Source organism: Bos javanicus, chromosome 23 (genome assembly GCF_032452875.1).
Source record: "Bos javanicus breed banteng chromosome 23, ARS-OSU_banteng_1.0, whole genome shotgun sequence".
Lineage (NCBI taxonomy): Eukaryota > Metazoa > Chordata > Mammalia > Artiodactyla > Bovidae > Bos > Bos javanicus.
Window position 1 is genome coordinate 24875469 of NC_083890.1, and position 15050 is coordinate 24890518.

The 15050-nt window shown below is 43.7% G+C and overlaps 1 pseudogene; it reads right to left on the reverse strand.

Moving 5' to 3' along the window:
• LOC133236417 (glutathione S-transferase A1-like) overlaps positions 1–14767 on the reverse strand; it is a 34994-nt pseudogene extending 20227 nt beyond the window's left edge.
• Between the last annotated feature and the right edge of the window lie 283 nt (positions 14768–15050).

Genomic DNA, 15050 nt, shown 5'->3' on the forward strand with positions numbered 1-15050 from the left:
CTATTAGTTGTTGATGAAAAAACTAAAAACTACCATACAGGGCTCTCTCCTTCAAGTCTTTCCCGTAGAGGTTGTATTTGGTGGCAATGTAGTTGAGAATGGCTCTGGTCTGCACCAGCTTCATCCCATCAATTTCAACCACTGGCACTTGCTGGAGCATCAAACTCCCATCTTTTGAAAGTAAAAAAAGAAGGGTGAAATGTTGGATATGTTGCACCCTTTTAAGATGAGCAAATGTTTGCTGAAATAACTGAAGATACAAAGTGAAACACTAAAATGACCTGGTAGGCTTAAGCAGGATGACATTTTGTTTGCCTTTTACTTTCTAACCTATTATTTCATTTATCTATTTATTTCCCATTCAGACATATGCGCGATCCCTTGTAAATCTGGGCTGATTTGTCTTCATGTGTGTTTTAGAAAGAAGCTGGAAGAGGCTGCAGCAAGTGTGCCAACCAGTTGCTGTTTAATGGTCATTCCAGAGAAAATCTCAGAACACATAAGACGTGTTTTGAGAGAGTTTGCCCTGTCTCTGCTCACTGAGTCTACATTATTGCTAGGATGTTACTTTGCCAAACCCAACTCACAGCAACTTCTGGACCTGTTTCTCCTTGCTTTTCTCAGATGAACACCTTTTCCTGACCTTAGGTGTGAGTGCTGTATGGTCCTAACAGATACAGTCACTCAAAATGCAGAAAGACAGGTCGAGCATTCACGGGCACTGGGGCTGGCTCCTTTAACAAACACTTGAGTTCCAGCCCTTCCTTGTCCCAAGTGAGTTGCAAGACCTTTTCAGGGAGCTCAACCTCTTACCTTTAACCATATTTCTCCCTCTTTATTAACCCCATTCCCACTATGCACACATATGACATTGGTGGTGTTGAAACCTCACCTTAAGACTTCTACTGGATACTCCCATCAGGGGAATTTAGTTCCTGGGCTTACCATTTTTTATCTTATCCAAGTCTTCTGTTTTTTCTATAAATTTCTCTTCAAACTGAAAAGCAGAAAGGGTCAATGAGTTTTTGTTACTTTATTCCATAGCATTGCAGAACTTGCATGGCCTCTGTCTGCTGCCCACTATGGAGACTGTAGGATTTCCAAGTTCGGCAGAGTGCACAGAGGACAGTGATCAAGGCCATTTGGAGATTTAGATTAGAGCCACCAAGATAAAAGCATGGGTTGCAGCAACTAACTGCCTATTTTGCAGGTTAATTCACCTCTATGTTGTCCCCACCTCTGTCAGTGATTAGGTAATGATTTGGGGGGAGGGGAATGTCACTGGAGGGAAGGGACTGGGAAGTTCTAGTTATGGAGTTTTAATGTACCTGGAAAGCCTTTCTCTCCCTGTGCGATCAGGACAGGATTTTGAGGTGTCCCCGAGTATGGTGTATCCATGGGGCCATTGACCCCCAAGAGGCTGCCACTGGGGTCCTCTGCTATATATTACCTCCCTCCATTCAATTTTTTATTTTAAACTTGGGTCTTGATGGTGAAAAGTTTGAGAATTGGGGATTTCTAACTGACTCAGTGGAGTAGTTTATTGTGGGTCAACATGATCCCATAGGGTGAGACTATACAGATAGTGAGTGTATGGGGAACAGTTTACAAAGTACCCAGTTCAAGACAACCCTAAGAGGCAATGACAGGTGGGTAGTCATTGTGAGAAGGGGCTGGCTGGTCAGCTGTTTCTTGTGAAACTGATGGAGATGAATGGGGTTGTAAGGATCAGGCTCTGGGCCCAGAGAACCCAGAATCCCAATGTTCTTTGGTCAGTCGAGCCCCACACCCTCCTCCTTCAGGCTGGACTGGACAAGAGGAAGCCTGGATGCTCTCATCGTCTCCCTCTTCTTCACCGTCCTGTGCTGAACTCATCCCGCCCAGGGACTCTGAACACATCCTTGAACCCCAAGGCTGAACCGCAGTGAAAAATGTTGGTTGTTGATTAATAGATTTAAACAACCTGGAATGGCATTGTTTGGATTTTCTATGTACTTGTTTCTTTACACACTTGAAAATGGACCAAGCTAATGTGCCCTGCATTCCTGAAGCAATAGAGAAAGTATAATATGAAGCTTAGGTAAACATGTTTTTAGGAAGCTAAGAGAGCACACTAGAGGTTCCCTTTTCAGGACGCCACCTCACCAGAAGCCTTCTTTTACTGTTCTCCCCTAAGGGACCAAATCTCTGACCTCTGTCCATGACTTCCTCCCAGGAAACCGTCACAGAGTTGCTGGCTCCCTCTGATCTGGGTTGAGAAGTGCTTTTCTGAGTGACACCTCTAGAGGGCAGCACTCAACAGAGTCCCACTGAAACCTATCCGTTTACTACTGAGAATATGGCGTTTTTTCACTCAGGTTTTGGGTGTCCTCCTAGGTGCTCCCAGTCCTCTTTTAATCACCCACATACGTGTCTGCATCCTTACTAGAGTGTAAGCGGCCTGAGGGTAGGGACTGTATCTATCTTGACCATTCTTGTATCTCCAGGACCTGGTACGAAGCCCAGAACTTCAAGTTCAGTTCAGTTCGTCACTCAGTCGTGTCCGACTCTTTGCAACCCCATGAACCGCAGCACGCCAGGCCTCCCTGTCCATCACCAACTCTCGGAGTTTACCCAAACATGTCCATTCAGTCAGTGATGCCATTCGACCATCTCATCCTCTGTCGTCCCCTTTCCTCCTGCCCTCAATCTTTCCCAGCATCAGGGTCTTTTCCAATGAGTCAACTCTTTGCATCAGGTGGCCAAAGTACTGGAGTTTCAGCTTCAACATAAGTCCTTCCAATGAACACTCAGGACTGATCTCCTTTAGGATGGACTGGTTGGATCTCCTTGCAGTCCAAGGAACTCTCAAGAGTCTTCACAGTTCAAAAGCATCAATTCTTCAGTGCTCAGCTCTCTTTATAGTTCAACTCTCACATACATACATGACTACTGGAAAAACCATAGCCTTGACTAGACAGACCTTTGTTGGCAAAGTAATGTCTCTGCTTTTTAATATGCTACCTAGGTTGGTCATAACTTTCCTTTCAAGGAGTAAGCATCTTTTAATTTCATGGCTGCAATCACCATCTGCAGTGATTTTCAGACAGTTCAGTTCAGTCACTCAGTCATGTCCGACTCTTTGCGACCCCATGAATCGCAGCATGCCAGGCCTCCTTGTCCATCACCAACTCTCAGAGTTCACTCAAATTCATGTCCATCGAGTCAGTGATGCCATCCAGCCAGCTCATCCTCTGTCGTCCCCTTCTCCTCCTGCCCCCAATCCCTCCCAGCATCAGAGTCTTTTCCAATGAGTCAACTCTTTGCATGAGGTGGCCAAAGTACTGGAGTTTCAGCTTTAGCATCATTTCTTCCAAAGAAATCCCAGGGCTGATCTCCTTCAGAATGGACTGGTTGGATCTCCTTGCAGTCCAAGGGACTCTCAAGAGTCTTCTCCAACACCACAGTTCAAAAGCATCAATTCTTTGGCGCTCAGCTTTCTTCACAGTCCAACTCTCACATCCATACATGACCACTGGAAAAACCATAGCCTTGACTAGACAGACCTTTGTTGGCAAAGTAATATTTCTGCTTTGCAATATGCTATCTAGGTTGGTCATAACTTTTCTTCCAAGGAGTAATCATCTTTTAATTTCATGGCTGCAGTCACCATCTGCAGTGATTTTGGAGCCCCCAAAATATAAAGTCTGCCACTGTTTCCCCATCTATTTCCCATGAAGTGATGGAACCAGATGCCATGATCTTCGTTTTCTGAATGTTGAGCTTTAAGCCAACTTTTTCACTCTCCTCTTTCACTTTTATCAAGAGGCTTTTTAGTTCCTCTTCACTTTCTGCCATAAAGGTGGTGTCATCTGCATATCTGAGGTTATTGGTATTTCTCCCGGCAATCTTGATTCCAGCTTGTGCTTCTTCCAGTCCAGCGTTTCTCATAATGTATTCTGAATATAAGTTAAATAAGCAGGGTGAGAATATACAGCCTTGACGTACTCCTTTTCCTATTTGGAACCAGTCTGTTGTTCCATGTCCAGTTCTAACTCTTGCTTCCTGACCTGCATACAGGTTTCTCAAGAGGCAGGTCAGGTGGTCTGGTATTCCCATCTCTTTCAGAATTTTCCAGTTTATTGTGATCCACACAGTCAAAGACAGACTATGACTTTGGCATAGTCAATAAAGCAGAAATAGATGTTTTTCTGGAACTCTCTTGCTCTTTCGATGATCCAGCAGATGTTGGCCATTTGATCTCTGGTTCTTCAAGGTGCCCAACAAATTCATTGCTAAATGAATGCATTAAATCCAACAGGCAGTTTGTTACAATCTGTACTGCTCTATATTTCTGATTTATGTTTTAACTTTAATTACATTTCTTTTCTAATATGTATATTTTTTCTTTTTATTATGGAAATTTGTGGCATACACAAAATAAAAAATGCAATGATTCGCCTTGTAACCATCAACCAGCTTCAATAATTATCAGCGCAGCCCAATTGCAAGTCATCCATATGCCTACCCCCCTGTCCCTGGTAATAATTTGAAACAAATCCCAGATATTATACATTTCATCTTTAAGTACTTCATGGTATATCACTAGATCATTAAACTTATTTTAAAACTGATCACAATATATTAAAATGCCTGACATATTAATAATAATTACTTATTATTAATTGATATTTAATATTCATGTTTCTAATTGCTCATGAATATAATAAATATTTTATGCCAGGAGCCAGCACGGGAATCCCCACGCATGACAAGGTCATGTGGGAGAGTTCTGGTGGGCAAGGCGAGCCAGAACTCCAGGGGTGCCCCTCTGGGCCTGCCTGAGCGTCTACCCCAAAACCAAAATCTGTCTGTTTTACTATTTTACGACTTTCACCAACTCTTCTGACATTAACAGGGGGCTATCCCTGACCACCTTTCTCTGTAAGAAAATCAACTTAAAACTCTAGTTAATAAGTCTCCTGGGCATAATAGGAGTGTTTCAATTCAAACCCCTCTGATAACTTTCTAGCTTGCCTGACAGGTTTGTTCAGATTCACAGCCTCCCAACCAGGAGAGGCACGGGAAGCTTAAGATATTCTAACAATGCAGAGCTTTTCAGAGAGTTAAAATCAAATAGAACTAGTAGAGGATTTCTTTGTTGAGCTAATGCTTGCTGCCAAGTTTCCATATCCCTTACCTACTGTGTCCCTGGGAGTGTATTGATTAATATAGTTGGTGTATAGAAATGTAAGTAGTAGCTTTAATGTTTGTAACCTTGGACCCTTGAGTTAATTCTTTTCTTGTTATAGCCCACCACACTTTTGCCTTATAGGAATGCAACTTTATCTAATGCTTTCGGAGGGTGGCGCCTGACTTTAGAATAATCACCTTTAGAGAAAAATAAGTTTTCCGAAGAAAGGGTCATAAAATGTTAACAGGCTTCCTGGCTAGAAGATGATGTAAATCACCTAAAACTTTTGCATATGATAAGTTTGCAGAAAGAAAGCCTGGCTTCGATAAGAATCAAGGACTGCTGACCTTGCATGACTCTACCCCTTCCCCTGTTATACTCTACACACAACTTAAGGTATAAAAACTACTTTGGAAAATAAAGTGCGGGCCTTGCTCACCCTCGGTCTCCCTGTGTCGTTCTTTCTCATCTCCTTTTCTCTCCTTTTGTCTCTACTCTTTCTTCAGGCCAAAGTAATTGGAGCGTGGGAGTCCGCTGAGACCACTTACTTGCCTGGGCTTCTAAGACCCACTCGAGAAGGTGCCTAAGGTGGGGCACCTTCCGCGATTCGAGAGAGCGCCTCCGGCCTCCGTGGTCAGTGCAAACCTGGTGTCACGGGTTATATTGATTTCCCACATAAACCAATTATAATTAGGCCTCTGATTCTCTCCACTGACGCTATCCCTTTAAATCACCGACACCGTCCTCCCGAGGGAATCCCTGGATCCAGCCGGGGCTGGACTCCGGCAATTTTACAGTTCTAAAAATCAAAATTCAGGAAATTTTCTGACAATTCAGTGGTTAGGGCATGGGCTTTCACTGTTGTGGGCCTGCTTTTGATCTCTGGTCAGAGACTTAAAATCCTGCAAGCCTCACAGCCAAAAACAAATAAACAAACAAATTTATTTTTATTGTTTATTTTCTTTGAAAAGAAGAAATTTCAATAAAAATCTGTTAATCTAATACCTAATAAGTGTTTTTAATGCAAAATTATTAGCAGTTCATTTTATAAGGAAAATTTCCTCTGTGAGAAAAGTAGTTTGATACAGTCAATTTTCCTAGAGTAGGAAATGGCAACCCACTCCGGTGTTCTTGCCTGGAGAATCCCATGGACAGGGGAGCCTGGCAGGCTCTGGCCTATAGGATTGCAAAGAGTTGTACACAACTGAGAGACGAGGCATGCTTAGTCACTTCAGTCGTGTCCAACTCTCTGCGACCCCATGGACCATGGCCCGCCAAACTCCTCTGTCCATAGGATTCTCCAGGCAAGAACACTGGAGTGGGTTGCCATTTCTTTTTCCAGTGATAAAGTATGAAGTGAGTGAAGTGAAGTTGCTCAGTCGTGTCCGACTTCCTGCAACCCTATGGACTGTAGCCTACCAGGCTCCTCAGTCCATGGGATTTTCCAGGCAAGAGTACTGGAGTGGGTTGCCATTTCCTTCTCCGAGATACTAGGCATGCACGGTCAATTTAGATCCAACTGAAGATGAAACCTACCTCCACTCCAGCTGCAGCCAGGAGCCACCGAATGCACTCCATTCTGCCCCGTCCATTGAGATAATGAAGAATGGGCTTCCCTGCCATGATGGCAGTCTCCTAGTTTCTCTAACCCTTAATGAACCAACAAGTGAATGAATGAATGAATAAATGGACAAAGCATAAAAACATAGAAGCTAACGCCATTATGATACATGGCTGAACAGTACCAACAATGCTGAAGAATCGGCCTTCCTCATGGCAATTGGAAGAGTCCTTGGAATGTCTTCCTTAGCCCAAATTCCCACTCTCAATAGCCAGCTGTGGGAAATTCCACCAAACCATTGTCCAGCCTCCACTGGGTAAAATCTGTTTTCTTGGCAGGCTAAGAGGTGAGTCTGTGGTATGGATGCATGGGTTGGTGTTGGGGAGGGGAAGGATTAGAGAACTAGTATTTATTGCAAAACTCCTAATAGTCCTGCCCCAATGCTGACCACTTTGAATGCATTATATCTTTAATTCTCACAAGAATCCCATGAAATAGTTATTATCTCCATTTTTCAGTTAATGGAATGGACCTCAGAGCTTAAATAACATTCGTGGGAATCCACACCATGGATTGAAAAAAGGGCAGGGTGGGAACCCACACATATGCAGGTCCTGGGAGCTTGGGAAGGAGGGAACTTGGAGCCAGAGGATTTCACAGACAGGAGGAGGAGGAGATGGAGTCCATGTTCAACTCCTACCCTATTATGCTGCATTTGTTCAAAAGCTGAAGTTAGGACTCATATTTGCTTTACTGTTGCTCAAAGGATCCTGATTCTTTCCACCTACACAGGATGCCAAATCCTTCCATTTTCTTGGAATTGTACATTCTGCCTCTCTTGGTGCATCTTATGTCTAGAGAAAGGGATGTTACTGCATTAACTGTACAGTCTAGGTGGAACTGACATTTGTTCTATGTCTGTCATGCACTGCCCATTCTCACAAATTTATCTTCATTTAACCCCACAAGAATCACCTGCTATGAAGTTTGCCATTGCTCTCATTTTGCAGTTGGGGATACTGAAATTTTTAGGGTAACTTGCACAAAGTTGGTGGCAGACCTGGAATTCAAACCCATTTCTATATGAACCCAAGTCTTGGCTTCATTTTTCACATTAACATTTTTCAAACTAGGCATGACAATCCTTCAGTGGACTGTGAAATTTTCCAGTTTTTAAAAGAAAGCATCATTTCATGAGTTATCAGTTTCCGTTATGTGTTTGTTGCATGTTCACGTGGAAGAAAGCACGTGGGCACACTCATTTCATCATTGTAATGGTTAGAGATACTTGGGTCTTGTCAGGTCCATGACGTTTGAAAGCCCCTGGTCTACAGCAGCTTGTGTGTGGAGTGGACATAGCAGGAAACCAGAGAATGAAACTCAAAGGCTCCAACAATGCACAGAAATTATTGGGTTGGCCAAAAAGTTCCTTCAGGTTTTTCTGTAAGATGTTACAGGAAAACTCAAACAAACATTATGACCAACCCAATTGTTCTCTCATGGAAGTGAATGGAAACATACAGGACTTAGTAAAAGCAGGAACCCCAAAGCCAGAATATAGGACGAAACAGCTGCACTTTCTATCCAAATCCCAGCTCTGTTTGAAAGCATTGCAACATTTTGTTGAATGTTCAGGACAAAAATATACTTCTCTTTAGCTGATAAAGTATGAATAACTTGAATTTTAGATAACAAAATGTTTTCAATATTCACATTTTAAAAATTTTATTTAGTTTTGGCTTATTTATTTTTTATTTCAATATTCATATTTTTAATGTAAGAATCAGTGTGCTAACTTTTAGAAAGTAAAGGATCCCTTGGAAACATACTTAACTCATCAGTCTTGAAGTTGGAGATTGTGTATATTGTACTTTTCTTATCATGGGGAATGGAGGAGCTGTGATTCAGCAGAATTCTGAGAAGGGTGTCCCTGTGAAGTGGAGGTCACAGGTCCCCTTACACAAAGCTCCCTTATCCACTGACCAAAGATCATGTTACAAAGAGAAATGAAGTTTTAACTTGCATAATATTTTATCTCATCTTTCTTATAAGTAACTTTCTTAACCTTTTGAAGGCTGGGGCCAAAGTGATATAAACTTTCTGGCCCCCAGAAAACGAGAACTAGAGAGGTTCAGTAACTTGCCATCCATCACACACGTGTGTTTCCGATTCACACTCAATATCTAGCAAGTGTGTCCACCCTCAGGACAACCCCGGAAACGGCTTCTAGTATCTTATTGTCAGGAGGAGAAAACTCGAGTTCAAAGAGCGGAAGCTGCTCTCCTAGCTCACTCGTTTTGTGAGCATTGGGGTCCTTTGAAGACATCTTCTGACTTCTGGTCTGGGGCTCCCCCTCAACCATGTAATGCTTATACCCCCTCTCTGCTGGTCTCTGAGACCCTCAATATTAGTTTGTTCCCCATGCAGAATCCGTTAGTCAATTTTCTCCAGGCAAGAACACTGGAGTGGGTTGCCATTTCCTACTCCAGTGCATGAAAGTGAAAAGCGAAGTCGCTCAGTCGTGTCCGACTCTTAGTGACCCCATGGGCTGCAGCCTACCAGCCTCCTCTGTCCATGGGATTTCCCAGGCAAGAGTACTGGAGTGGGGTGCCATTCCCTTCTCCAAATAGGAGAGAAGGAAACGTTAATTCTGTTAGCTGATTCTTAGGGGCTTGATATGAGGAAAAACGGATAAAAACGTACCTTACTTTACCCCAGACCTTAAAAACTTACTGTGAGTATCCTGAGCACTAGTATAACTATATTTGACCTTCATAAGGAGGTAGGCTTACATTCTCTGAAAAGGAATGTGTCTTGGGATGATTCCAGTGTGAACTAAAGGAGCTGTATCTCAGGGAGTAGGTGGGAGGGGGCTCCTAATAACAGCGTTTCTTAGCAGAGAGAAAGGAGGCTTAGAGACAAAGCCCAACTCCTTTCCTTATAAGATGTATAAACCCAGGAGAGTTGTTTAATCTCTGTACCTCAGTGTTCTCTTTTGAAATACAGCTATGTCTACTAGTGAGGGCTGTTGAGGAAATTCAATTAGATAAGGCATAAAAAATTCATAACAGGGAGCAGCAAATCCAGCTTCCATTCTGCTCCCAGTTCCTGGGAGATGGCTGAGTGAGCACACTGGGGAGCACGCGAGGCTTCTGTCTGTGTGTCTGTCTATCTGCTATCTCCCTCTTGACTTCCAGCTCTCGTGCTGTGCTCTGCTGTGCTAAGTCACTTCAGCCCCTGTAGCTCTAGTAAGAACAGGATTTTATATATATCCAGATTCTGTCAACTACTTTATAAACTGGTTCTCTTTTTATTTGTCTTGTGTGAAAGATCAGTGATGCTCGCTGACTAGATAACCTGGATTGGAGGAAGTTTTTGGCAAAGGTTCAGCGAGGTCTGGCACAGCCTTTTGAAACCCTAAGACTGAAGTGGACCCCCAGTTCTGCCCCTGAACCATGCACCCCGCCTGCCGTTCCCCCAGGCCTTTGCCCTCCCACTCACTCCCTGATCTGGACCCTCTGGAATCTTCTGCCCGCCACCCAGCCCCTTTGAATGGGTTCCAGCCATGGCAATGGGAAGCCCACTCCTTTCTATAGCAGGAGTCCAGGGGCTCTCACTCAGTACCCTTCTCTCCACCCTCCTGTCCCTCACTGATCTTTCTTCAGCATCTTCTGTCCGGTTGACCTGTCCACGGATTTCCTCCTCAACTAACACTCATTGAGCAGTTGCCTGCACTAAGAAATGATGGCTGGTGGGGAACACAAGAGGAATCTGATGTGGTCCCTGCCCTGGAGGGGTTGAAATCTAGCCAGAAAAACAGGTTTGTAGACAACTGACAGCACACAAAGAGCCCTGCAATGACTTCACTTGAATGGGTTCCATGCCAAGGAGCATGATTCTCTCAGCCACCAAGTCAGAACAAGGGGAGAGGCTGCAGGCTGAGAAAGCAGAGAGTGCTGCCTGCCTGGCCCGGTTGGCCCCAGTGCCATAGCATCTCAAGCCTCCAAGCCAGTGACTCTCATGGGGTCAAACCTCATGCCCATTGAAATGCTGCTCTCTGTAGCATCTTCAACAATACTTCTGAAGGAGGAAACAGAACAGGCTCTCGAAAGCAGGACTCCATCTTGGGCCAGACTGTGGACTTTGAGCTATATACCCAGTATCTATGAAAATGACAGACCAACTGGAAAACCAGAACCCCAGAAGGAAGAGCCCCAGGGCTCTCCATCACCTAAAAGAATATCCTAATTATCTGTGTAACCAAATAGAATCATACGTTCTATTATGCTTATTGAGGAATGACCACAAGCCTATTGATAATTGTCCACTGTTAATTACCTAGGTTTAAGGCATATGAATCCCGGGTTGACTTTGATTGTATTTTTCTTTTTTCTTTGTTCAGACTAGTTTCAGGGAATTTGGGGAGGTGGGTTTAGACACATACGTTTAGGGTATATAAGGTTTTCAGAAAAACTGGTCAGGGTCCTTGGCTAAGAGGAGACTCTGCCTTGGGCCCGCCGGGGTAATAAACTGCACTCCACTATCTGCATTGTGCTTCTGAGTGAGTTTGTTTCCTGAAGGAGTGGCTACAACACTTCTTCTCTACCCAGTCTCAGTATCTTCTTTTTTCAGGCTTAGGTACCATATTTTCCCTGTGAATTGCCATGCCCTGGACAACTCTCGGACTTTCACAGGATCTCACTGAACCTCTCCTGCCTCAGGCTTTTGATTTACCCCCAATAGTAATACTGGTAACAGAGCGTTGTTTGTCTGCATTCTGATTCGAATGACTTGTACCTTCCAGTCAGGTGAATTTCTTTACTTTTGGAAGCTAATTCTCTGCTCCTGTATTACCTAGTTTTCACATCCAGACTTCCTGTGTTTAGGAGTCTGAAAAGTCATATGAACCAGTGATTCTTAACTGGGGCTGATTTTGCTCCCCTAGCCCAGAGGACATTTGGCAACGTCTGGGGACATTGGTTATTAAAACTAGGTGGAAGGGCGCCACATCACTGCGGAGAGACCGGAGGTGTCTCTGATGTTGGGGGTGGTGGGGCTGCCTCCCCCGTGCGTCTGATTGCTCATTACTCCCCAGTCTGCACTGTATCCAGCTTTTCCCATCAATCCTGTTGTCTTTTTTAATTTAATTTTTTAATTGGAGGATAAATATTTCACAATGTTGTGTTGATTTCCTTTGTACAATAACTGAAATCAGTCACAATTTTATATATATATATATATATATCCCCTCCCTCTTGAGCCTCCCTCCGCACTCCCATCCCACCCCCCTTAGGGGGTCACAGAGCTCCAGGCTGGGCTCCCTTGTAGCAGCTTCCCACTGTGACCCATTTCACACGTGATAGTGTATATATGTCATCGCTGCTTTCTCAACTCATGCTACAACCCTGTTATCTTAACAGGCACATTTATTGCATATTTAGTTGGAAACATCTATGATTGATGCAGCTGGCTTCTAAACTATGATATCTCCCAGGATAAGGTATTTTGTAAAATACAGAAATTCTCCTGTAGGCACGTTCATCTTCTGGTCTACTTTCCGGGTGGTCACTACATGAGGAAGGAACCTCTCCCACAGCCTGTGTTCTTTCTGTAAGTACAGAGTGAAAGGGAAAGTGAGAATATTGATCTTCACTGTGTCATTTATATTGATGAAGTGACAGTTTCTTTTAAAACTTTTTAAACTATCACTGCAAGTATCTGAGAGGCGTCAAGTTTGCAAATTTGAAGAAAATCAATATATAGGTTAACACTGTTGTCAAGTACATTCCTTAAGCCTAATTCAATGTACATTTCTCTAGCAAATATTTTTAACTTAAAAAAAAAAGACAATATACAGGACAGGTCCCCGCAACAAAGAATTACCCAGCTTGAAATGTCAATAGGGCCAAGGTTGATAAACCCTGCTCCAGCCAATTTCTAGGTTTCCCATGAATTGCTTGAGCTCCAAGAGAGACAGAGGGAGACTTGCCAGCTGGCCAGTCACAGCAAAGACTGAGTTAAAATCCAGTTTTGCTGGCAGTAACTGAGTCATTCCAATTATAGTTAAATCTTAATTTTGAGTTTCCGAGTCCACATAGTGTTACCGCATCGCAATTCCTACCTGCTGTGTGTTGCCTGTGTCTACAGAGCAGGCAGCTTTAGCATAAACACCTACTCTCCCCTCTCATGCTGGTCACACTCTTGGATTGTCTAAAATGCTGCCATCCTTTTTTCCCCTCATATCATTAATTTGTCTCAGATCTAAATTCTCATGCTTAGTTTTCGACATTCTTCATTTTTACATTTCTATATCCAATAGCAATTGACTAAACAGCTTGAATGTCCCCTAAGCAGAGCAAGAAGGCACATGTGAGTGTGAAACAGTTTTCTTGTGCTAAGGAAACATTATACAGACATGCAAAGTCAGTACTTAACTTACGAAAGTCTGTCTCCCACTTGGCTCAGCACCTCAGTGCCAAGTTCACGTGTGTTTACAAGCTCTTGTCACAGTTGACTGACTGACTCCTCCTCTCTGAAAGGGGTGGAGTCCAGTTAAGGAAAAGCCACCCCCATGGTGTTCAGGGCCACTGGTTTTATGCTAGATTAAAAAAGAAAAAGGCAAATTGTCCTCTTATCAGGATACACCTTGTTAATAACTCTTTTAGAGATCAGCAATTAAAGATTAAACACAAAATTTAAGTTGATTGTATCCTCTTGCCAGTCAATGAAGGATGGCCTTTGCAGAAAACTTACTTTTCTTGAATTGGCTTTCATGAATTGGAGACAGGCACTAAAGCAGATGATAAAATCTACTGTGGGGACCCCAGGGAGCTGCGGTCATGAAGGTTCACATGGACCTCTGCCATACTCTTTACCCTGAGTTGTAGATAAATATGGGACACCCAATTAGATATGAACTTCAGACACATAATAAATAATTTTTTCATATAAATACGTCCTAAACATTGTATGACATGGGTTCATGCTTAGTTGTGTCTGACTCTTTGCTACCCTATGGACTGTACCTTCCAGGCTCTTCTGTCCCTGGGGTTTTCAAGGCAAAAATATTGGAGTGGGTTGCCATTCCATCCTCCAGGGGATCTTCCTGACCCAGGGATTGAAACTGGATCTCCTGCAGAAAATTACAGGTGAATTCTCTACAATCTGAGGCATGATGTTTGTCTCCAAAAGAAAAAAAAGTCCACATCTGAAAACCTGGAACCTCTGGATGGGATGGAATTTGGAGAAAGACTCTTTGCAGATGTAATTAAGGAAACTGAAGTGAGACTATCCTGGGTAATATAGATAGGCCCAAACCCAACAACAAGTGTGCTTATAGCAGAAGAGAAAATACACAGACACACACATATGGGTGATGTGAAGATGGAGGCAGAGAATGAAGTGATGTGGCCATGAGTCATGGAAAGGAAGGATGCAAAAAGCCACCAGAAGCCGGAAGAGGCAGGGAAGACTTCTCCCAAGAGTGTCCAGAGGCAATGCAGCACCTTAACTTTGGACTTCAGGCCTCCAAAAGTGTGAGAGAATTCATCGTGTTGTTTTAAGCCCCCCAGTTGTAGTAAGTTGACACAGCAACCGTAGAAAACCAACACACAGACCTGTTTACTTCCTCAGAGCACAGGATTACTGTGCAGCAAATCCTACACAGCGCATGACTGCATCCATCCCACAACTATTAAATTTACCTCTAAGAGGTAAGGACTCTTTTTCTAAACATAATCACACTATTCTGTCACACTAAAATGTTATAATTTATATCTTTTATACTTGAAGTTCATTCATTTCATTAAATGTTCAGCATTCTGATTTTCCCAATGTCTCATAAAGACTTATGTGCAGTTGGCTTACTTGCATTAGGATCAAAGCAAGGTCTGTCCATAGCATTGGAGTGATATGAACATCCTGGTCTTGAAGACTTGGATGAATGAATAGAGCTGTCAGGCAGATGAGAGTGGGTGGGGACTGTGAGGAATTCCCACAGCCCAGACCCCTGGGCCATGGAGGTGTGTGTGGAGGTAGAACCATTCATGGTGGAGCCCTGAGGATACACAGGGCTGGGCCCCCATCAGGAACTCACAGATGCTGAGGGAAGCCAGTGGCCATCAGGGGGTTTACTGGGCTCTGGGGGAAGCAAAGAGGTGCGTCCAGCTCTCCCCAGGGAGCACAGAGCTCAGTGTGGCCCCTGGGGTGGAGCTGGCCTGGGAGGGAACAAAGGTGCCCAGGCAGGGCGCAGGCCACCCCCACACGTCTTGTGTGATGGGACTAGCACTCAAGGGGTGCGGAGGGAAGGCAGGAGGG